The 22801-nt window shown below is 39.5% G+C and overlaps 1 long non-coding RNA gene across 1 annotated transcript; it reads right to left on the bottom strand.

Moving 5' to 3' along the window:
* Positions 1–8013: 8013 nt before the first annotated feature.
* Positions 8014–22064, bottom strand: LOC111771255 (uncharacterized). Its single transcript, XR_002804994.2, has 3 exons — positions 21964–22064; positions 19940–19990; positions 8014–8223 (listed from the first exon to the last, which is right to left on the bottom strand). It is a non-coding gene; the product is annotated as an uncharacterized lncRNA (long non-coding RNA).
* Positions 22065–22801: the final 737 nt, after the last annotated feature.

Genomic DNA, 22801 nt, shown 5'->3' on the forward strand with positions numbered 1-22801 from the left:
CTTCTAGGTCATACTCAGCTGCCACTGTTTCTTCTACCTCATCGTTGTCGTTCATTCTTTTTTTGTTTTGCTCAAACAAAACTTCTTGAGTTTTTTCATGTCCGGTGCATAGTTTATGAAACTTACTGCCTTTTTTGCTTGCCGGAAAGTGTCTTTGTTTTGCCTTCATCTTTGGTGGATGGTTTAGCTGGGTACAGAATTCTCTGTTCAAAAGCAGGGGTCAGCAAACTACGGCCCACTGCTCAAATCCAGCCCACTGCCTGTTTTTGTAAATAAAGCTTTCTCAGAACACAGCAATGCTCGTTCATTTGTATATTATTTATGGCTGCTTTCATGCTACAATGGCAGAGCTGGATAGCTGCAACAGAGACCGCTTGACCCACAAAATGTAAAACATTGACTATCTTGCTCCTGACAGAAAAAGTTCGCCTGCCTTTATTTAAAATCATTACATATCAGGATGTTGAGACACTGCTCCATTCTTTTCTTGCTGATGAGAACTTCAAGGGCTCTGCTCTGTTGTCCTATGTTGCTGATGTCAGTTTGATTATTAAGCATCTATAATAAGCTTGCTTTTTCTCTCTGAATACTTTTTTGAATTTTTTCTTTATCTTTGTACACCTCAAGTATCACCATGTTTTGTGTGTGTGTACCTTTTTTTTAATTTACCTTTTTTAGTATTTGGTGGGACTTTTTAATATGTCTTCCTTTATATAAGGTGATTTCCCTCTACTATTTATTTGATTTATCCATTTTCTCTGTTTTCTATTTCTTTCCTATGAGGCAGATATTAAACCTCTCGTTCTATCCATCATAGTTGCTAACTTTTCTCTCATACATCTTTGTTTTTTTGCTCTACGTACTAGAAGATTTCCTTTATTTTTCTTTTGAGATTTTTCTTTAGTCATGTCCAATATATTTTTCAATTCAGCTGTTGAATTTCTCATTTTAACAATCAGTTAAACAACAATCAGTTGTTCTATGTGTTCATGTTATTCCTTCCCTTAAATGAAACTGGTATCGTCAAATATCTCGTGTTCTATCTATGACTGAAGGACAAGGCTGACAGGCACAGGCAACCTAAGTTTCTCAGGACTGTTTGTTAAATGAGGGAGTGCAGACACCCAGTGAGTGGGAGTATTGACAGGCAGAATTCCCTACTGTCCAGAGCCATCCATCTGGAGACTCCCAGGATTGCTCAGGGCATGAGGAACTTTGGCACAGACACCTGAGCAAAGCTTCCTACGCTGGTATCTGCTATGGAAGCCCAGGATTACCTCTAGCTTGCTTCTTTAGGCCCAGCACCCACCTGCCTTACTCATCAGTCTTCAGAAGTTTCTTGGTTTTATCCAGCTGACACAATTTGCCTGTTTGTTTTGAAATTGAGAAATGGAGTAGAGAAGGAAGAGGAAGGAGGGGAAAGGCCCACCTCCACGACCCATTCCTGGTCCTTTTTGCTTGATAACTCCAAGCTAGAAGCTTCTCCAGCCCTCCCATATTTCTGGAATCCCCTTCTCTGTTTTTTGTTTGCTTTTTGTGCAAGTCCATCTGCTTTCTATCTACTAGCATTTATTCACACTCTGTGGTTCCTTTATTGATGTTCAGCACTGTTGTGGTTTCATTAGATAGACTTATAGATGGACAGACAATGGACAGTTAATCATGTCAGTCATTTCAATGGGACCTTGAAAAAGGGTGAAGGTTGATGCATATGCTCAGTCTGCCATCTTGAACCAGAAGACACTCAGCAAAGTTTAAAGTTTACAGAAATTGTCTTGGGGGAGCCATCTTTACCTTTCCCTCCTTCCACCCAATCAAATTATATTTTCAGGAAATTATCTGATAAATACATATATGATAAATACATCATCCAATAAGTACTTCTGTTAAATACATACACACACACTGAGATAATGGGAAATTTCAGAAGCTTAATTTTAATAGAAACAAAAGAGTTTGGCTTAAAAAAAATGAGGTTATCATTTGAGAATTTCAGGCACCATGAAATTGCAAACATTCAAACATTTTATGGAAATTTTCCTTTTATAGGGAATTTAATTGCCTGAGATCAATGAAGTTTCAATCTGAATATCCCTGAACCCCAATATGTCTACCAATCATATGAACTAATGACTTTTGGTGATATTTTTGATCAACTGAGGAAGCAATATAGTATTTTAAGAAAGGCCATAGATCAGACCAAACCAACCACATCAAGGTAATTCTAGACATCTCATTTTTCAAAATGTCTAATACTGTAGGGACCTTTGAAAGTTCATAGAAAAGAATTATAGATAAATCCACATATATTTCAAAGAAACTTCTAAACCAAATACTTTGTCTCATCATAAATAATACCTTATCCAGATGTAAACAAACCAGAACCAGAATACATAGCCAGAATTGGAAAGGAGAAGATGTGTGACATATATAAACAAACAATCCTAGGGTAGTAACTAAAAGAAAAATCATGTTTGGATTTTTAACTCTTTTATTCTAAACATAAAAGAAAACACATAAGCTAACAGGAATAATTGAATCTTTGTACTTTCATCCATTATTCAAAAATCCTTGTTTTTATTGTAAGAGATATGTATTATAATGCATTAGCATAAGTTATTATAAATGCAATTGTAGAATAATTAATGTACCGGAAACTTTTTTAAACTTGACAGTTGACACATTTTTTGGTCCCCTTCACTTTGCCAAATATAAATCAAAAAATAATTCCTTATTCCCAAACTAATCTTAAATTCTGAACCTTTTTGACTTTGAAGCTGCTCTTTTTAAGCATGTGTGTTCACACGTGTGTGCATGTGTGTGCACACACATAACCCCTGCTTTTCATATCAGTGCTTGGATGGACAAGGCCTATGGCCAGATTCAGCCATACTCTCCAGTGATCAGGCATGACAGAGCTGGAAGGAAAACATCTGGTCCAAGGCTGCCGCTTGCCTTTGTAGCGGTGAACTTTCTTTGATCTCCAGCTGGAGTTCTCTACCCGTCTAGTAGATCAATTAGCTAATAGACCTTTCCCACTACCAGTCCCACTAGCTGACTACCTCGGATAGAAATACGGTCTATTTATCAATCCTTCTCTTCCCCTTTTACTTTAGGCAGATCCTTTTTTCCCTTGAAATAACATAATTATTAAACCACTTCAGTCACTCTGTGGTTAATGATTCCCTCCTTTCGTTGGTTCCGCTCTCATGCTGAAACCTCTTGGTGGGTTTTAAACACACCACTCCATGGCTACAGTTTCATTCCTTACTACAATTAAGGTTAGGAACAGCTTGAAATACCATTATTAAAACCAGCATCTTGTCCGGGGTCTCCTAGTTCGCTTAGGGAACTGGAATTATCAACTTAGTATCTATTTCTCCAAAAATTCAGAGGTGATCTAACATTTTCACTTGTGTTTCATTCTAACAAGCTTAGTTCATTTTCCTTCTATTATGAAGATCTGTCCTAGGAATTTAAACAAACACATTCAATCTTTTCCTAAGAATTTTTTAACCCATTTACAATGACGTTAATATCAATGCTATTTAGACAAGAATAATTACTTGTCAGGAAACCAAACTGAGTTATTTTAGGCCTTACATATAGAATTCCAGTTAGTTTAAATGATTTTAGTGGGGTCAAAACATTATATCTGAACTGTGTTTTTGCCCCTAACACAAAACCATTATCTTGTAGTAAGTTTACCAGTCAAAAAACTGCTCTACAATAGTTCCTGTTCTTAAAAACAAAATTAGCCAGTTGACTACTCCTCAGGCACAATTAGACCAGCTGTGCACGGGGACAGTCAGAGACACATAATGCTCCAGCGAGCTGCTGTCTGGCGCCCTGCACAACACGTTTTACTGCAAGAGGCCCCAGTCTGAGGCATATGCTGGGGCCAAAATCAAACTGTCCGGCACCAACGCCGGCCGCGATTGAGATACCTCACTGGGGATAAAACGTGGAGGCTGTTTCCCAGCGTGCAGCAACACCCGGGCAGTTGAGAGCGCTTCGCCCAGATGAAATTGCAAAGGGAATTTCAGGAGGCAGAATGTAATTATCCCCTTTGGAGTTTGGCATGGACAGGAGGATTAAACAGTGCTGTCCTTTGTCCCCAAAATAAAACGTGCCAGCAGCTCTATGGCAGAGCCAGCCAGGAACATGAGGAAGGAGCCTGGAGTCTTGTTTGTTTTCAGCGTCCCACTTTTCACCTCCATAGATCACCAATTTCCATGTCCTCAGAAAACCGGAACAGTCCTCAAAGTGGCCCCTTTTATATCACGTTACTACCACTTTGAGTGCTTTTTAGAAGAGCCAGATATAAATGCTCAATCATGTCCCTGTGAGCCACTGTCCCTGAGCTCAGTTAAAATGGAGAACTACTTAGAACAGGGGTCTCCAAGCTTTGCCTTGTAGAAAGCTCAACCCTGGGCTTTGGTACAGAACTTTCCAAAGGCCATGTTAGATAGTAACTACCAGTGTAACTAGTCTTAAAAATAGAACTAAGGCAGCTGCAGACTCCAAAGGATGTCACATCTCATTTCCGTAAACTTTACAATAAGGGGCCAGCCAGTGGCGCATGGGTTAAGTTCCCACGTTCGCTTGGGGGCCGGGGAGGGGGGGGGCCAGCATTCCCCCTTCGGATCCCAGGGGCGCACATGGCACCGCTTGGCAAAAGCCATGCTGTGGCAGGCATCCCACATATAAAGTAGAGGAAGATGGGCATGGATGTTAGCTCAGGGCCAGGCTTCCTCAGCAAAAAAAGAGGAGGACTGGCAGTAGTTAGCTCAGGGCTAATCTTCCTCAAAACAAAAAAAACAAAAAAACTTTACAATAATTACTTGTAATTAAGGGTGGTAGGAAATTAACTGCTGGGTGTGGGTCTTGACAGGTTCACCACCAGGTACGTTCACAGAATTATTGAAAGTCAGTTAGCTGTTTGATTTATGCCAAAGTACACCCACAACAGCAGCAAAGCCAGGACAAAGCAGAGGTTGCCTTGGACGTTCACAAGCTATGCTTTCCCTCAGTGTTTACTGAACTCTGCCCTCACTCCCTTGTTCAAGGCATCCTTAACATGACTCTCTTTCCCACTTTCTCCTTCCTATTGACCATTCTGAGAAGGTCATTAACCTAAATGACTTTATCCCGGGATCTGACACTCACTCCTTCTAACATCTTTTGACGCTGATCCAACTAGCACCCCAGTGATAACATGGCCAAGGCCCATGGTCCTGACTCAAGGCCCAACTTGCTGATGAAAGCTAAGAAACAGAATTCTGGAAACCCTGAGCCTAACTCCAACAACACCTGCACCCTGACTTTCAAATCCATCGGTCTCCAAAAGGAAAAAGTCTCCAAGTTTCCCAATCCTGGTTAGTCCTGAGCCACCTGATACTGATATGTTACAGCTGACTGAGTGAACTAGAGGTCAAATCTAGGCTCAGTTCTCTCAGGTGATAACTTTCCTTCAGTGTTTGTTCTAGATAACAAGCATCCTCTTGAGGATGGAACTAGTGAATTTCTCTTTCCCGAGAGCCACACTTCATCGAGTGGCCCAGGTCAGATTTTATGACGTGCAAACTTGGTGGGGAATAAACATCACCTAGAAGTCCGCACATTTCCTACTCATGCAATTTTGTCACCTCCAGTAAAAATGTCCTGGGTCAGTTTCCTACGAAGAATCAAATTGTGATTCTAAGTTAGTCCTGAGTAGGGTCTTTCAGGTCAATATTTTGCTATCCCATTTGGGCTTTTTAAATAAAAAGATTGAATTTTTTTAATCCAAAAAAATGAAATGCTCAAAATAACCAACAGATAGAATGTCTTCTATGTGATGGTCCCAAATCTGTTTGACTCTAAACTCAACACCTCCCCTCGCTGCCTCCCAATTACCTGCCGTGGGAAATCCTTTGGAAAGACACTTGCTTGGTGATGTGCAGGACTTCACTGCTTTCCATAAACAGGAAACAAACAAGGAACCAAAGGTTTTAAGTGACTGGCTAGAGCCACAAAGTGAACGTGAAACAGTGGTGCACACGTCCTCTTCTTCTGTAAGGTCATGGTCAGATGAGCTCTCTGGGGAAGCTGAAGTTAGGCCAGACAGGGTGACCAGAGCATTCGACTCTGATGGAACAAAGAAGCCCCCGGCCCCAGCTCAGCCACTTTATGCCCCTCAGCTTTTCCTTGAAGTCCCCTCTCCACTCTCTCGTTTTCTCTGGAGTCTGTCTCCAGTCAGGTCTGCGCTTCTCAAGTTTCTCATTTCCTGCCTCTTGGGAACATTCTGTGTGGTGCTTATTTCTCTCTGACTCCATAGGACGCTCTCCGAGTGCTGAGTTTCATCACCTATTGTGCTAGGCTGAGAGACCCGTTTAGCAAAACTCCTTTGGCTTATGGACTCTGGAAAGCCTCTGTGGAATCAGCCTACTTTGAATGGGACTTCCATTTCCTGCTCTGGCCAAAGCCAGGTCCCCTTCCCCTTGGCAGCCATAGAAACATTGGTGTTTTTCACCCAAAGTTCACAATGGGTTAAGTTTCTTTTTCACACTTGCTCCAAATGCTTGTCTGATCTCTGAGGAGGACTTGTGATTTGATGACATATAATCTAAGTAAATACACTCAATTCTAATTGATGGGTGAAAAAGAGACTCCAAATTTAAAACAAGCCTTTAAAGAAAGACTAGAGGCTCCTCAGTATCCCTAAGCTTGGCTCGGACTGCCTGTGTTACCCACACTTCTATAGTCCGGCTTCTGCTCCGCCAGATGGACCTCCCATGGAGCAGGCTCATCGGGACATTACTTTAACCCCCGGTGAAAACACGCCTTCACTCTTGCTGAACTGATGGGCCCCTGCCAACAGTCCTTTTTGACAATTAATGGGTAGCAACTGACAAACAAGGTTTGAAGATTAAATATCATTCCTTTGAGGCCTGTGTCTGTCCCAGTGTTCTCAGTTTTGATGCAAACTTATAAATTAATTTCTGTCTAATACTTTATTTTATGCACATAGATCATTAGCAACTATTCAGCCCAGAGCCATAAACTACAGGAAAACGTGGGGCACCCGGGAAACCCTAACTTCTAGACTCAACCATGATGCTAACTCCCCGAGGGTCTTTGTGGAAGTGACGTAACAAATCTGGACCTCAGTTTACTGATCTGCACAGAAAGCCTCCAACAGGATGATCGCCTAGGTGCCTACATCCTTAGGAAAATTGAATGGCTCTGTGTCAGCCTCAACATCTGCCACCCCACGCCCAATGCAAAGTTTTGTTGCAGGTGCCACTGCAAAAGGCACGAGCACAGCATGGACAAGAATCCCAGTGAGTCTTCCTAGAGCCACTTCATTTTCTCTCTCCATCATAAGATTGCGATAACCCTTTTGTCACAACACCACCAATGCTAGAAGTAGAAGGGAACCCAGATGGCTGCTGCTTAAACAAAAACATCCACATGGAAAAGCCTGCCTTGGAAAAATTAAGGTAAACATCTTTTGGACTTGTTGCTGTTGACAGCATGTTTTCAATTTGCAACGCAAATTCATCGGAAGCCTTTCTGCCAGGGAACCGGATGGCCCTGGGAATTGGGAATTGGTAATGAGTCGTGCAGCCTTTCAGGCCTGGGTTACCATTCTGAACGGAGCCCAGCTAACAGTGAATTACCTGATACTGTTGGAAACCTTTGCAACATGAGCCAAACCCCTGGATTCATTCCCTAGCTTAAAACATGAGTTAAAACAGTGTCTGATTGGCATTTATAAGGAGAATTAGGAGAGAAGCGTGCACCGGGACGGAAGTAGACAATGAGAAAATGAGCTAGGGGTTCTGTCTTAAAGTCTGAGGTTTTTCCCCAGGATATTCCAGGGGAAGTTTCCAAGGAATGTCCGGCCTAGAGAAGTGGAATGAATGTACACCTCACATTCTTGAAGTGTCAAAAATTCCAGAGTCTTGGAATTTTCATTTCTTCCAAATCACTCTCCCAGTCCAGAGGGTCAAACTACTTTGGTAGCAATTTTCAAGGTGAAATCGATGTTACTATTTATTATGTGCTCTAAGGGCCCACCTTTTCTTTAGAAAACAACAGAAGTTTACCATTAGAGCTTTACAAACCAACCAAAACAATGAATCTTCTTTTCCAAGAGTTGCCAAAATGAATTCTGACGTTACGATCTGGTCTGCTGCATTTTATTTTCAGAATTTGAAGTCATCCTCGGGGAACCATCTAGCAGAAAAACAGAACTTTTACATCACTAGCTTTCCCTGCCTATTCCAGTTCCATATTTATATCACTACTTTTCCTTTACACTCTTTGGTTTATAGGAGCAATAATTTTCCCTCATATATAGTCCAACGAACAACCAATTAACAAATGCCCAGAGCGGTAAGCATTCTTGGCTGCCTTGCCGAGTCAGTCATTAATTTGGTGAAGGAAGGGCTAACAAACTCATAAAGGGGAACTTGAATTTTAGAAGTTAGTTCAGTTTTACATTATTAAAAAGGAAAATGTAGTAAAAATAATAAGAGCTTTGCCAAAACTCTACAGCAAAGTCAATTAGTCCCGCAAAGAGTCTGGGAGTCTGCGATCTGAACTTGCATTTGGAACCACTTAGCCTATTAAAACAACTCCAAACTTCATCTTTTGCAAATCATATTTCAATGCTCATGGCTGGATCCTAATGAGTAAAATTTTTTCGCCATCCTTGATGTAGCACAGTTTAAAGTATTCCTTGTGTCTGCATATTTCAAATATACACAAGTGACTTCATATACGCATACTCTCATACATATATATGTACACGCCTATCATAAAAATTTCCTACACTAAGTATAGTCTTATACAACATCTAGTAAAATATGTGCTGCGTTATATATTGGTATGCTATATACTTTTAAGATGCCTTTAAAAGAAAATTAATTTCGAACAGGAAAATAGCAACACTGACATTACAAGTCTATGGCAAAAATAAAATGTATTTTATCCAGAAAAGAAATCATTTTTTTCAATTTCCACCATATTTCAAGTATGAGGCGGTGCTGTTTCTTTAATTAAAATGGTAATCAACTCAAGACATGTCATTTCTTTATCAGCATATCACTGTGGGCAATAAATATTTTGTTGTGCTCTGATGAATGAGAAACAGTTGAATTGCTAAGTGAGATTATTTTCATAGACAATTCTTACAAAATAGTGTTTTCTAATCAATTATATGCAGTAAGCGATAGGGTTGGTTTTTTTTTTAAGAAAAATATATGCTATTTTATTAAATTCTAACAAAAATCCTCCAAATTCCTTAAATGAAAATAACGTTGCACATTTTCAGACCCATGGCTCCCATCTCTCAGCCTCTGTACAAATCCCAAGCGACTTCTATAGGTTTTCAAAGGAAGATTCAGCTCTAATTAACTAGAATTCTGTCCATATTTTGTTTTTCTACTACATTGAAAGACTAGCAGGGGGTGACCCTACAGAAGAGAAGATTATTAAAACTTTAATAACCTGAGCCTTTGAACCTTTCCAAATTCTTTACAATTTTCTCACATTTCCAGCCCAGAGGTCTGCATGTAGTTAGAGTGCCAAGGTGAACTTTTTGTTTACAATTTTATTCACCTTATTTATTACCTCCTTTTAAAAAAACAAAAGAACACACAGTAATTTTATAGCTCCTCTACGCAAAGGAATTTAGTTATTCTTAAAAATAAATTTGCAAAATGATTTTTATCCATTTTTAAGTTAAATATTTCCAACCTCACAACTATTTCTTCCCTGCTGCTAGAGGTAAATTGTTAGGCAACCTAGCAACGTGGCGGCTGAATCACAGCGTTCTTTTCAATCAAGCTACAAAGCTTCCAACGACTGAAAAGAGAGTTCCCTCTGGAAACTTGAACTCTCGAGATTGTTACAAAAGAAACCAAACAGGAGGCATCCTTGAACAAAATTAGCTGCTTTCTGTTTCGCCAGAGAGACCGGTATTTGCATACAACAAAAGCCACAGCAGAATGGCCTTTCCTAGAACTCAACATGGCAGTCGTATTATCCCAACTCCACGTACTTACAGCCCCCCAATAGCCAATTATGACTTTTCTTTTAATTAAAAAAACCCCAGTTATCCAGTGAACCCATTGCCACTAAACTGAATGATTTCACTTCACAAACATCGTTGCTCTGTAATCAAGTGCTGGCAAATGAAGTGTGAGTAGCTGCGTTGAATGGTACTTCCAGAAAGTTTCCTAAAAGGGAGCCAGTGGATCTTCTTTCCTTCTTCTTTCTGCTGAATAGAATTTTAGTGTGATGGCTGGAACTCGAGCAGCCATCTTAGACCATAAATCCAAGAAACAAAAGCTAAGGAAGACAGAGCACTGAGAGAGCAGGAACCCAGGTCCCTGGTAATCATGGAGTTACCTTCCAGCTATGCAAGAACTACTTCCAGAACTATTTTAAATATGAAAGAGAGATAAACATCTTTATTGTTTAAGCCATTGTTATTTGGGAATGTTTGTTTAATGTGACAAACTTAGTCCTAACTAATAAATCACCTGATTTTTTTTCTTTTTTTAACCCAGTGCGTTTTTTGTTTGTTTGTGTGTTTTTTTTTTTTTGAGGAAGATTAGCCCTGAGCTAACATCTGCTGCCAATCCTCCTCTTTTTGCTGAGGAAGACTGGCCCTGAGCTAACATACATGCCCATCTTCCTCTACTTTAATGTGGGACACCTACCACAGGATGGCTTGCCAAGCGGTGCCATGTCTGCACCGGGGATGCAAACCAGCAAACCCCAGGCCGCCGAAGCAGAATGTGCGCACTTAACCGCTGCATCACTGAGCCGGCCCCTAAATCACCTGATTTTAAAATCTCTATTTACAGCTATATTCTGCTAGTTGAGAAAGAGAAAAGTGGTCCCTGATATCTAGGAGCTGGCCTCATACTGTCAGCCAGGATTTGGTGTTGCTAGAAGCTGCACTGATATTCACAATTAGGTCTTGGCATTGTCCTGTTGCATATAAGCAATTTCACAAAACATCAACATCAGACAAGGCCACTCTGTGACTATGAAGGATGAAGGCAAGAGTAGGACCACCCCATATCACGTCTGAACACAGACAAAATGTGAACATTGTCTAAGCCACAAAGTTCCAAATCCTCCCCTCCATCCTGTCTAATATGGGTGTCTGGTGTTCTTTACCACTCACAGCTCTCTCATGGCTTTCCTCCTCCTGCCTCCTAGATAACGTTTATTAAGATGCCCAATTATAGTTGGTTCCACTTACTAACAGCATCCAATTCAGAACAAAGCCCCATCTCCTTGAATCCTTTCCTAAATCACCTGACACAAACCAAATCTTAGAATGTCCTTTCTAACATCCTCCTACAGACACGCCACAGTTTTCCATGGTGTATGTTCTTCCTCATTTCAGTGAGTCAACAAACCCCATTTGTTCAGCTTCAGATGTGTTCCTGGAGGTCTTCAGCTAGTAGGCATTGATGCAGCTAAGCTCGCATCTCCTTACAGCAGAAAACTAAAGTAAACCTACTCCCCATATCAATTTATAATTCAAATGATCCCACCCAAATGAAAAACTCCAATTTTCAAGACTCTAATCATTTAAAAAAGCAAAACATCAATTTGTAAACATCAGAACTCATTGGAATTATCCCCTTATGGTATTGCTGTGGCTTGGAACAGACCCAGTCTGAACCCTCTCCATGTACCAAGTTTGCAATAACTACAGCAAGGTCAGCCCAATGCTCTGTCAACTCAGGAAAGCCTGCAGCATAGAGAGAGAAACGCTGTGCTCTGTCTACTTTTTCTCCCTGTCTTCCTTTTCTTCTTTGTTCTGCCAGCTCCCTCTCCCTCTCTTTTTTGACTTCTTCCCTGCTAAACTCCAAACTTTTCAGTAGTTCCTGAGCTGGGTTCACTCAGAGCTGTAAGTGGCTCTGTCCTGGACTACATCCTTAAGTCACATTTGTCACATCCATCATTCATGGGCAGCTCTTGTTGCTGTCCTTTCTGCCACCCTGCCACTCAGAACTTGTCCCTCCCACACTTCTTTCTGCTCTGTACCTGCCTAAGAATAACCATTGTTATCTCATCTTCTCAAGCAAAGTCATAATCTCTGTGAAGTGCTCTAAGAGACGAAAGCTAGAGGTAACTTAATTTCTCTTCTAACTTCTCTTTTCCTTCCTCCATCCCCTGATCCACATGCTACGTTAAACTAAACTTCCAGAGACAACGCCCTTGTTTTTATTGTCTAAATCAAAGGCATAACTCTCAAGATTGACAAACAGAAGGGAACTATAACTTGCCTGTCATGAGGCAAATATTTTGCAGCAAGTGATGTCTTAAGATGTTTTTCTTCCTCACTCCAAATAAGCATCAGTGCTAAAATTATCACCATTCCATCCAATTCTTAACATTCTTTGAATGTCTGGTCCCACCTAAATGCCCAGGACAAAAATAGGTTTAAAGAAAATTGGTTAAATGATTTAATTAATTAATCATCTGTGCTAAAAACCAATTCAGTCCATATTAACCAAAGAGAAGAAAAATCAATAGGGTGGGCAAGGAAGACAGTGACATGAACCAAAGGCAAAGGGCCATTGTCTTCTATTTTCTTAGTGGTTTGCAAAGAACCACCTTGCAACTTGAGGCATAAAGAAACAAGCAATAGGTTAGGAGTCTGGTTGCCCAGGTTTTCAGGAGATCTGAAGTCTGTTTGTGTTTTACAGTTTCTGGGTTTTTTTGAATAAACTTATATATGGAAGGCTAACCGATACACAGAAAAGTGCACAATTCCTAAGTTCATACAGCTCAATGAAGTATCACAAAGTGAACACACCTGTGTAAGCGCCATCCAGATCAAGAAATAGAACATTACGAGTGTCAAAGAATAACCAAAGACCGTAATTGAATTCATAATGAGGCTGAATCCACAAGCTTACAGAGCAAGGGAGAGCCACATTAGTCTCTCTCAGTGCATGTGTGAGGGGAAGACACAGGGCACAAAAGAAGTTCCCTCCAAATAACATTGGCTTCTCAAAGACACTTTTCAATTGAGTACAGAATGTGATTGATAAATCTCTCCTATGGATTGGTCACACCACAGTGTGACGTCATTTGGGCGGGCATTACATGACCCCCTGCTCTCAACAGGTTCAAGATGAGTCAAGGCTCAAGCAGACTTGAAGTCCTCCAACAGACAAGCCCTAATGGACACAGACAAGGTGCCAGCAGGAGATGACTTTGATCTGAACATACCCGAGCCTGTCCTCATCCCTCTTCTCAAACACTACCCTGTCCATTCTCTCCCCAGGAAACCACTACCCTAACTTCTGACTTCACAAACTATTTTTGCCTGTTTTTCAACTTAGGTAAGTGTGCTAATATTCTTTTTTTTCTTGAGGTAAAATTCAAATAGCATAAAATCAACTATTTTAAGATGAATAATTCAGTGGCATTAAGTTCATTCACAATATTGTACAAGCACCACCTCTATTGGTTCCAAAATTTTTTCATCATCCCAGAGTCCACACTCACTAAGTTCATCTCTCTCTGTGGTCCCTGGCTACCGCCAAGCTGCCTTCTGTTTCTATGGATTTACTATTCTACATATTTCATATAAATGGAAACATAAAACATGTGACTTTTTATGTCTGGCCTCTTTCTCATGGGATAATGGTTTTGAGGTTCATCCATGTTGTAGCATGTAGTAGTATTTCCTTTTTATGGCTGAATTATATTCCATTGTATGTATATACCACAATTTGTTCATTCATTCATTGGTGGGCATTTGATTGTTTCCACCTTTGGCTATTGTGAATATTGCAGCTATGAAGGCACACGTGCAAGTATTTGAGTCTCCACTTTTAAGTACTTTGGGTACCTAGGAGTGGAATTGCTGGGCCATATGGACAATTCCATTTAGGTTTTTGAGGAATCGCCAAATTGTTTTCCATAGCAACTGGACCATTTTACATTCCCACCAGCAATGTATGAGGATTCTAATTTCACCACATCCTCAAGAACACTTGTTATTTTTCATTTTTTAAATTATGGACATCCTAGTGGGGGTGAGGTGGTATCTCATTGTGAGTTTGATTTGCATTTCCCTAACAACTAATGATGTTGAACGTCTTTTCACATGTTTGCTGGCTATTTGCATATTTTAATTGGGAAAATACTATTCAAGTCCTCCACCCATTTTTTACATTCGTTGTTTTTGTCTTTTTTGCAGTTGAGTTCTAAGAGTTCTTTATGTATTTTGGATACAAGTCCCTTTTCTGGCATATGATTGGCAAATATTTTCTCCCATTTTGTGAGTTGTCTTTTCACTTTCTTGATAACATCCTTTGATGCAAAAAAGTTTTTAATTTTGGTGAAGTCCAATTTATCTATTTTTATTTTTGGTGCTTGTGCTTGTGGTGTCATATCTAAGAATCCATTACCAAATAAAGTCAGGAAGATTTACCTCTATGTCTTCTTCTAAGAGTTTTATAGTTTTGACTTTTATATTTTGGTCATTAATCTATTTTGAGTTAATTTTTACATATGATGTGAGTTAGGGGTCCAAATTAATTCTTTTATATGTGGATATCCAGTTGTCCCTGTAACGCTTGTAGAAGAGATTATTCTTTCCCCATTGAATGGTCTGGGCACCCTTCTTGAAAATCAATGGGCCATATATCTGTGGGTTCATTTCTGGACTCTCAACTCTATTTCATTGGTCTATACGTCTATCCTTATGCCAGTACCACACTGTTTGACTACTATAGCTTTGTAATAGGACTTGAAATAGGGAAATGTGAGTCTTCCAAATTTGTTCTTCTGTTTCAAGATTGTCTTGGCTGTTCAGTGTCCCTTACAATTCCGTATGAATTAGAGAATTGGTTTTTCCATTTCTGAAAATAAAAGAAGGCCTTTGGAATTTTGATGGGGATTCCACTGACTCCCCAGATGGCTTTGGGTAGTATTGCCATCTTAACAATATTAAGTCTTCCAACCCATGAATAGAAAATGCCTTTGCATTTATTTAGGTTTTCTTTAATTTTTTTTTAGCAATGTTTTATACTTTTCTAGTGTACAAATCTTTCTCCTCCTTAGATTCCTAAGCATTTTATCCTTTTGGATACTATTGTAATAGAATTTTCTTAATTTCCTTTTGGGAGTGTTCATTGCTGGTGTATAGAAATACATCTCATTTTTGTGTGTTAATTTTGTACCATGTGACTTTGCTGAATTTATTTATAAGCTCCAGTAGTTGTTTTGGGATTTTCTATATATAGGATTTTCTATATGTTTATCTGCAAATAAAGATAGTTTTACTTCTCCTCTTCTGATTTGGACGCCTTTCTTATTCTTGCCTAATTTTTCTGGCCAGAACTTCCAGTGCAATATCAAACACAGAGGTGGAGTAGGCATCCTTCTCCTATTTACAACTTTAGAAAGAAAGCTTTCAGTCTTTCACTGTAGGTTTTTCATAAATTCTCTTTATCATGTTAAGGAAGTTCCCTTCTATATCTAGGTTTCTGAGTGTTTTTATCATGGAAGGATCTTGGATTTTGTCAAGTGATTTTTGCATTGATTGTGATGATCATGTGTTTTTTTTCCCTTCATTCCATTAATGTGGTGTATTACATTGATTGATTTTCCTGTGTTGAAGTGACCTTACATTCCTAGGATAAATTCCAGTTGGCCATGGTAAATAATCCTTTTTAATATGCTGCTGAATTTGGTTTGCTGGTATTTCGTTGAGCATTTTTGCATCTATATTCATAAGGGACATTGGTCTGTAGTTTTCTTTTCTTGTGACGTCTTTGTCTGGGTTTGGTATCAATGTAATGCTGGCTGCAGAGAATGAGTTAGGAATATCTCATCCTCTTCAATTCTTTTGGAAGAGTTTGAGAAGTATTGGTGCTAATTCTTCTTTAAATGCCTGGTAGACTTCATCAGTGAAGCCATCTGGCCCTGGAAGTTTCTTTTTAGGGAGCTTTATGATTACTGATTCAATCCCTTTACTTCTTATAGCTCAGTTCAGATTTTCTCTTTTTTCTTGAGTTAGTTTCGGTAATTTTTGTGTTTCTAGGAATTTGTCTATTTCATCTGGATTATCCTATCTGTTGGCATACAATTGTTCACAGTATTCTCTTATATTCCTTTATTATTTCTGTAAGGCCAATAAAAATGTTCCTCTTTCATTTCTGATTTTAGTTATTTGCCTCTTCCCTCTTTTTCTTAGACTAACTAAAGGTTTGTCAGTTTAATTAATCTTTTCAAAGAACCAACTTTTGGGTCTATTGATTCTGTTGTTTTTCTATTCTCTACTTTGTTTTTCTCTAATCTTTATTGTTTCATTTCTTTCGCTAGCTTTGGATCTGGTTTGTTCTTCTTTTTCTAGTTTTTTGAGGGGCAGTTATGTGACTGATTTAAGATCTTTTTTTCTTTCATAATTTAGATGTTTATAGCTATAAATTTCCCACTATGCACTGCTTTTGCAGCATCTTATAAATTTTGGTATGTTGTGCTATCATTTTCATTCATCTAAAGTATTTTCTGACTTCCCTTGTGATTTCTCATTTGACTCTTTGGTTCCTTAAGAGTACGTTGTTGAATTTCCACATACTTGTGAATTTTTCAGCTTTCCTTCTGTTATTGATTTCTAGCTTCATTCCATTGTGGTCAGAGAAGATACTTCAATTTTTTTCAACATTCTCCAGGGTAGACATATGGTCTATCGTGGAGGATGTTGCGTGTGTACTTGAGAAGAATGTGTATTTTGCTGTTGTTGGGTAGAGTGTTCTGTATATGCTGATAGGTCTAGTTGATGTTTACCAAATCTTCTATTTACTTATTGATTTTCTGTCTGGATATTATATCCATTATTGAACGTGAAGTATTGAAGTTTCCACCTATTACTGTAGAACTTCTGTTTCTCCCATCAGTTCTGTCAAGGTTTGCTTTGTATATTTGGGGGCTCTGTTGTTTTGTGCTTTTATGTTTATAATTGCTATATCTTCTTGATGAATTGAAACTTTTAGTAATAAATAATGGCCTTTTTGTCTCTCAAAACAGATTTTACTTAATATCTCTTTTGTTTGATATTAGTATAGCTACCCCTGCTCTCTTTTGCTTCCTATTTGCATGGAATATCTTTTTCCAGTCTTCCACTTTCAACTTGTCTGTGATTTTGGATCTAAAGTGAGTCTCTTGTAGACAACATATAATTAGATCATTCTTAGCCATTCTGCCAGTCTGTCTTTTAATTGGTGAGTTTAATCCATTTATATTTAAAGTGATTACTGATAAGAAAGGACTTTTTCTCTTTTTCTGTTTTCTATGTGTCTTATTTACTTTTGTTCATTAATTCTTCCAATACTGCCTTCTTTTGTATTTGATTGGTTTTTTTTCTAATGCATCTTTTTGATTCCATCATTCCCTTTTCTAAATATTTTTTAGTTATTTTCTTAGTTTCTACTACACTTAGCATTCTAAATTTATAACAATCTAGTTTGAATTAATACCAACTTAGCTTCAATAGCATATGAAAATTCTGCTCCTATACAGCCCTGCTGCTCTTTTAATGTTGTTATTGTTACAATTTATGTATTTGTATATTGTGTATCCATTGCCATCAATTTATAGGTGCTATTTTATGCATTTCTCTTTTAAATAATATAGGAAATAAATAGAGGAGTTACAAATCAAAACTGCAATACTACTATCCTTTATATTTACCTACCAGAGTTCTTCGTTTATCCACATGGCTTCAAGTCACTGTCTAGTGTCCTTTTATTTCAGCCTGAAGAACTCTCTATGGCATTTCTTATAGGGCAGGTCTGGTAGCCACAAAATTTCTCAGGATTCTCGGGGAATGTCTTCAATTGTCTCTCAGTTTTTTTATGGATAGTTTTGCTGGATATAGAATTCTTAGTTGACTTTTTTTCTTTTCAGCATTTTAAATATGTCATCCCACTGCCTTCTGGCCTTGTGGTTTCTGATGAGAAATTGGGTGTTAATCTTATGGAGAATCCCTTGTATGTGATGAACTGATTCTGTCTTGCTGTTTTCAAGATTCTCTCTGCCTTCGGGATTGACAGTTTGATTATAACTATCTTGGTGTGGATCTCTTTGAGTTGATCTTCCTTGGACTTCAATGAACTTCTTGGATTGCAGGTTCATTTCTTTCATCAAATGTGTGAAGTTGTTTGCCATTATTTCTTCAAACATCCTTCTTGCCCCTTTCTCTCCCTCTTCTCCTTCTGGGACTACCATAATGTGTTATGTTGGTACACTTGATGGTGTTCCAGAGATTGCTTGGCCTCTTCATTTTTCTTCATGCTTTTTTCTTTCTCTTCTGACTGGATAATTCAAATGATCTTATCTTCAAATTTTCTAATTATTTATTCTGCCTGTTCAAATCTCCTGCTGAACCCCTCTATTGAATTTTTCATTTCAGCTATTGCACTTTCAGCTCCAGGATTTCTATTTGGTTCTGTTTTATAATTTCCATCTCTTTATTGATATTTTCTATTTGTTCATACATCATTCTTCTGGTTTTCTTTAGGTCTTTGATCATATTTAAGACAGTTTAGTTAAACTCTTTGTCTAGTAATTCCAATACTTGGGCTTCCTCTAGTGAAAGTTTGTCAATTTTTTTTCCTGTGAATAGGCCATACTTTCCTGTTTCTTTACATGCCTTGTAATCTTCTTTTTTTGAAAACTGGATATTTTGAATAGTATAATGTGGTGACTCTGGAAATCAGATTTTCTGTCTCCCCAGGATTTGCTGTTGTTGATTGCCAATGGCTACATGCATCCACTTGTTTAGTGACTTTTCCAAACTATTTTTGTAAAGATTGTATTCCTTGTCACGTGTTGTCACTGAAGTCTCTGTTCCATTATCTTAGCAGTCAATGAGTGACATGACAGAGATTTTCTTTAATACTTGGAGCCAAAAAAAAAAATCCAGTTTCCCTGGTCTTGCAGCCTGGCTCTTAACTGGATCATTCCTTCAACACTAAGCTAGGCCACCTACAATTAGCCTTCACCTCTTGCTTGCGTGAAGCCCACAGATCCAGCACAGGCAAACATAGCATCCTCTCAGGTCTTTTCTGAGCATGCATTCAATCCTTTGTATACACATTTCACTCCAACTTCTCCAGTTATACATGAGAGCCCTTCCAAGCCCTTATTCCTCAAATAAACCTCCTTCTCAGCCTCCTCTTTTCTATCTTTTGTTTTCTGTCTGATGCTTGCCCCACCCACCATCCCTTACCCCAGGTGGTTACAAGTAGTATATCTTTTAAACCTTTTTTTTTCACTAAATATTCTTTTTGACATTCGTTCATCTTATTGCATATAGCTGGAGTTGAATTTTTCAACAAATTCTGCTGCTGTCCTGAAAACCACTCCAGCCCAAGGTCAACAAAACAAAGGTCAACCTCTGTGCCAGTCCATCAGAGAACTACCAGACAGATCAAAACATACAACCAAAGTATTTTAAGAACAAGGTTTTCATTAGGCTCCTACACCAGCAAGCCACATCAGGAACAATAGCCTCTGTCCCATGGCTGCCACCATGCTGGGAAATGGAGGATGTTAGGCAGATGAGTGAAAACAGCATGAAGCTTTCTTACTAAAATTCAGCTGCCTTTTCTTCATTAAACACTCTTTTTGTTGCTGTAAATTTTCTGTTAGATTCCACAGCTCTGAAGTTTTCTATATGTATAAGTATCATATGGTTTAAAAATAATAGCTTATTACAAAAGTTAAAAATTGACACCTTTCCTGAAGCCTCTTCATGCTAATGCTTGGCATTTAGCTTTCCTGAGACCATGTCTATAGACTTTTTTTGAAGAGTAATTTCTTGAATCTCCACTGCTCATATCATTTCATGTTATTATTCCAGACACATGACTTTCTTTTGCAGGCAAAATAAGCATCTTACAAAGATATGGAGCATTCTGAGGCATCCCATGTTTTCCAGTCAAGAAAGTAGCTGCAGAAACGGAAAAAAATGGGATATTGTTATCAGACTTGGGGGTAAACAACATAATGAAAGAAAACTCCTTAATCACTTTGTAGCACATGAGCCTGTACAGACACGTAGATTTACCTACATATGTCGATGAACATGGCTGATTTGGGAACCAAGCTGCAGGTTCTTGTAGCACAAAATTCCAATACACATTTAGTAAGCTTGACCCAAATAAAAAGTACAGTTCAAGCAGTAGAGTTAAATTTATCATTACAACTTCTAGCCAAGCATATGTCAACTGTGTATTCATTTGAACAAAAACCATATGCACTTACGAGATGTCAGCCTTCTGGGTGTAGATACACACAGCCTAAAAATCATCCCGAGAACAGCTCAGTAACTGTCCTGCTGCAAAGTGTGAGGACAGAGCCACCTCAGGGATACAGAAAGCTTCACCACAGCCTCTGGGGCAGACCCTCCAAGTTGTTTAGGAATAAGGCACCTGCTCCTGCCCATTGTCTCAAGAACGCTGAGGTATAGGTGGAAATGAAGGAGGAATTAGCGGGATCAGATGGTTTCCAAATATGAGCCACAAGGCACTAGCTCATTCTGCCCTTGTCTGACATCTCCCTGTCTGACTTCAGATGTTTATTTTAACCTACTTTGAATTGTGTGATTCAGTTGGAGGGGAACAAGTAAAAAATATTGGGAATGGTTTGTTTACCTCTTGTTTCTCTAGGTCCATTTTTCTAAAGTGATTCAACAGGGAAATTTCTTACTTAGAGCCAGGTCTTTCCTCATGAGTTTAAAAGAGAGAAATAGGAAACTGCCATTCCCAAATTATGCCAGTTCATGCTTCACTGAAGTCCTTTGGCTCATTGCGATTCTTTGCCAGCTTTCAAGGTGATTGAACAACTGTTTTTCCTTCACTAAAGCCAAATGTCAGCCACACTCTGGCCCTCTCACAGAGGAAGAACCACAAAGACCTCCAATCGTGTCAAGTAAAGTCTTTTGCCATGAACGGCTCATGACAGACAAAAGCTATCTGTGTCTGTCACAGGCATTACTTTCTAGTAGACCACAGGTGTTACCAATAGACTGGGAGGGAAGCCACAGACTAGCTTTCCATCAGTGTAGTGTTTCCAAGAAGAGAGGTTTCCTGAAGTCCTTACTTGTATCAGACACCTCGCATTGGTCAAGGTGCCCCTTCAGCACCACTCCACATCCTCTCAGCCCCACCTGTTTCTTTTTGCAATCACTGCAAACTAGTTGAGACTAGTTCTGTGTAGAATCTGACCAGCAGGTACTACCTGATGGCACCCAGGCTAAGGTCCCCACTGCCAGCATCGTGGGTGACATGTGGGAACCAGCTTGACGTTTGTAACTGGGAGTTGGGGAAATGACAATTAATGCCCTGTGGGGCAAACCTTTGACCATGAGGGGAATGCAGCTAGTGAATAAATGCATCCTCCCTTTCTTTTCCTAGGCTGAAGGTTTCAAGACACATCTCAGGCAGCCCTACAGGATCAGGCAAAGCAGCTATGCCCAGCTCCGTAACGTATTTTTGTTACTGGCTCTCCTTCCTTCCTTGCTTCACATCCCTGTCCTTCCCTTCTGCTCCTAGTTCATACTCTCCGGTAAATAGAGTACTCGCACTTGAGCCTTGACTGCGTCGCCATATCTGCTTCCTGGAAAACCCAGGCTAAGATACTAGTCTATTAGCATTCTCCTTGTACCTCTGATTGAGTTTTCATTTTGTCACATTCTGAGAGAGAGAGAGTCCCGACCAAAAAAATTTTCTGTTCTCAAAATCCTGAAAAAGAGTAGTCCCCACTTATTTGGATGGAAGGAAAGAAGGAAGAAAGTGAAGGAATAAGGGAGTGAGGGAGGGAAGAGAAGGGAGGAGAAAAGAAAAGAAGAGGGGCCAGGAAGGGAGGGGAAGGCAGAGGAGGGGAAGAAGGGGAGAGGAGAGGATATCCCTCCTTATCTCTTACTCAGGAGACAGCTGCCTGGCTCCCCTGCTGGGCTGCTCCCCCCATGGCATGCTGTCCCATCTCTTCCATGTAGCTTTAGCTCATCTACATCTTTATGCAGTGTGCTTGCCCCTTTTCATTGTGTAATTGCACTTTCTTCGCTTTATGACCTCACAGAGTGCACAGTGCACTCGAGTTCTTGCCACTAACAAGAAAAGCCACGTGCATTTAATAAATTCAGTCTTCTCCCTTATGAGATGATGAGCAAATACTACATGGGTTTCTCAACCTTTGCATATTTTAGATGGTGGAAATAGAAACTTGACTAGTCTTTCTCTAATACCAACGTCATCACATCATTTGCCGGCACAACAACGTGCAGCTCCCCCTGCCATCTTTTCAAACCCTCGACCTTTTCTTTGTATTTCTACTTTTCTTAACTTTGAGAGTCCCCTGGCAGTTACATTCAAGGCTTCCCATCCTCCCCGTCCTTCCCCACTTTTCTCCAGCTATGCCCTTCCCCTGGATCCAAGCTCACCTGTGGTCATGCCACATATCACGTGCTCCTTCCGACCTCATACCAAATGCACTGCGCTGACTTTGCACACCTCTGATCACGCCTTCAGTCTCCCTCCTGTCCACAGCTGCACACTGAGCGAGTGTGGGGGACAGCCACACCGCCAACTGAACCCCTGCCACAGAGAGACAGAGAGAAACCACCCAACTCTTATTTTGTTCTAATGAGACCTTATAAGAAAGGATATCATTTTGGACTTAGATATCTTCATGTAATACATATTTGTAATGGTTTTTATTATCAGGATAGACTATTACCTATATATCATTTGGCAATTGGGAA

The sequence above is a fragment of the Equus caballus genome, chromosome 29 (genome assembly GCF_041296265.1).
Source record: "Equus caballus isolate H_3958 breed thoroughbred chromosome 29, TB-T2T, whole genome shotgun sequence".
In the NCBI taxonomy this organism is placed as follows: domain Eukaryota; kingdom Metazoa; phylum Chordata; class Mammalia; order Perissodactyla; family Equidae; genus Equus; species Equus caballus.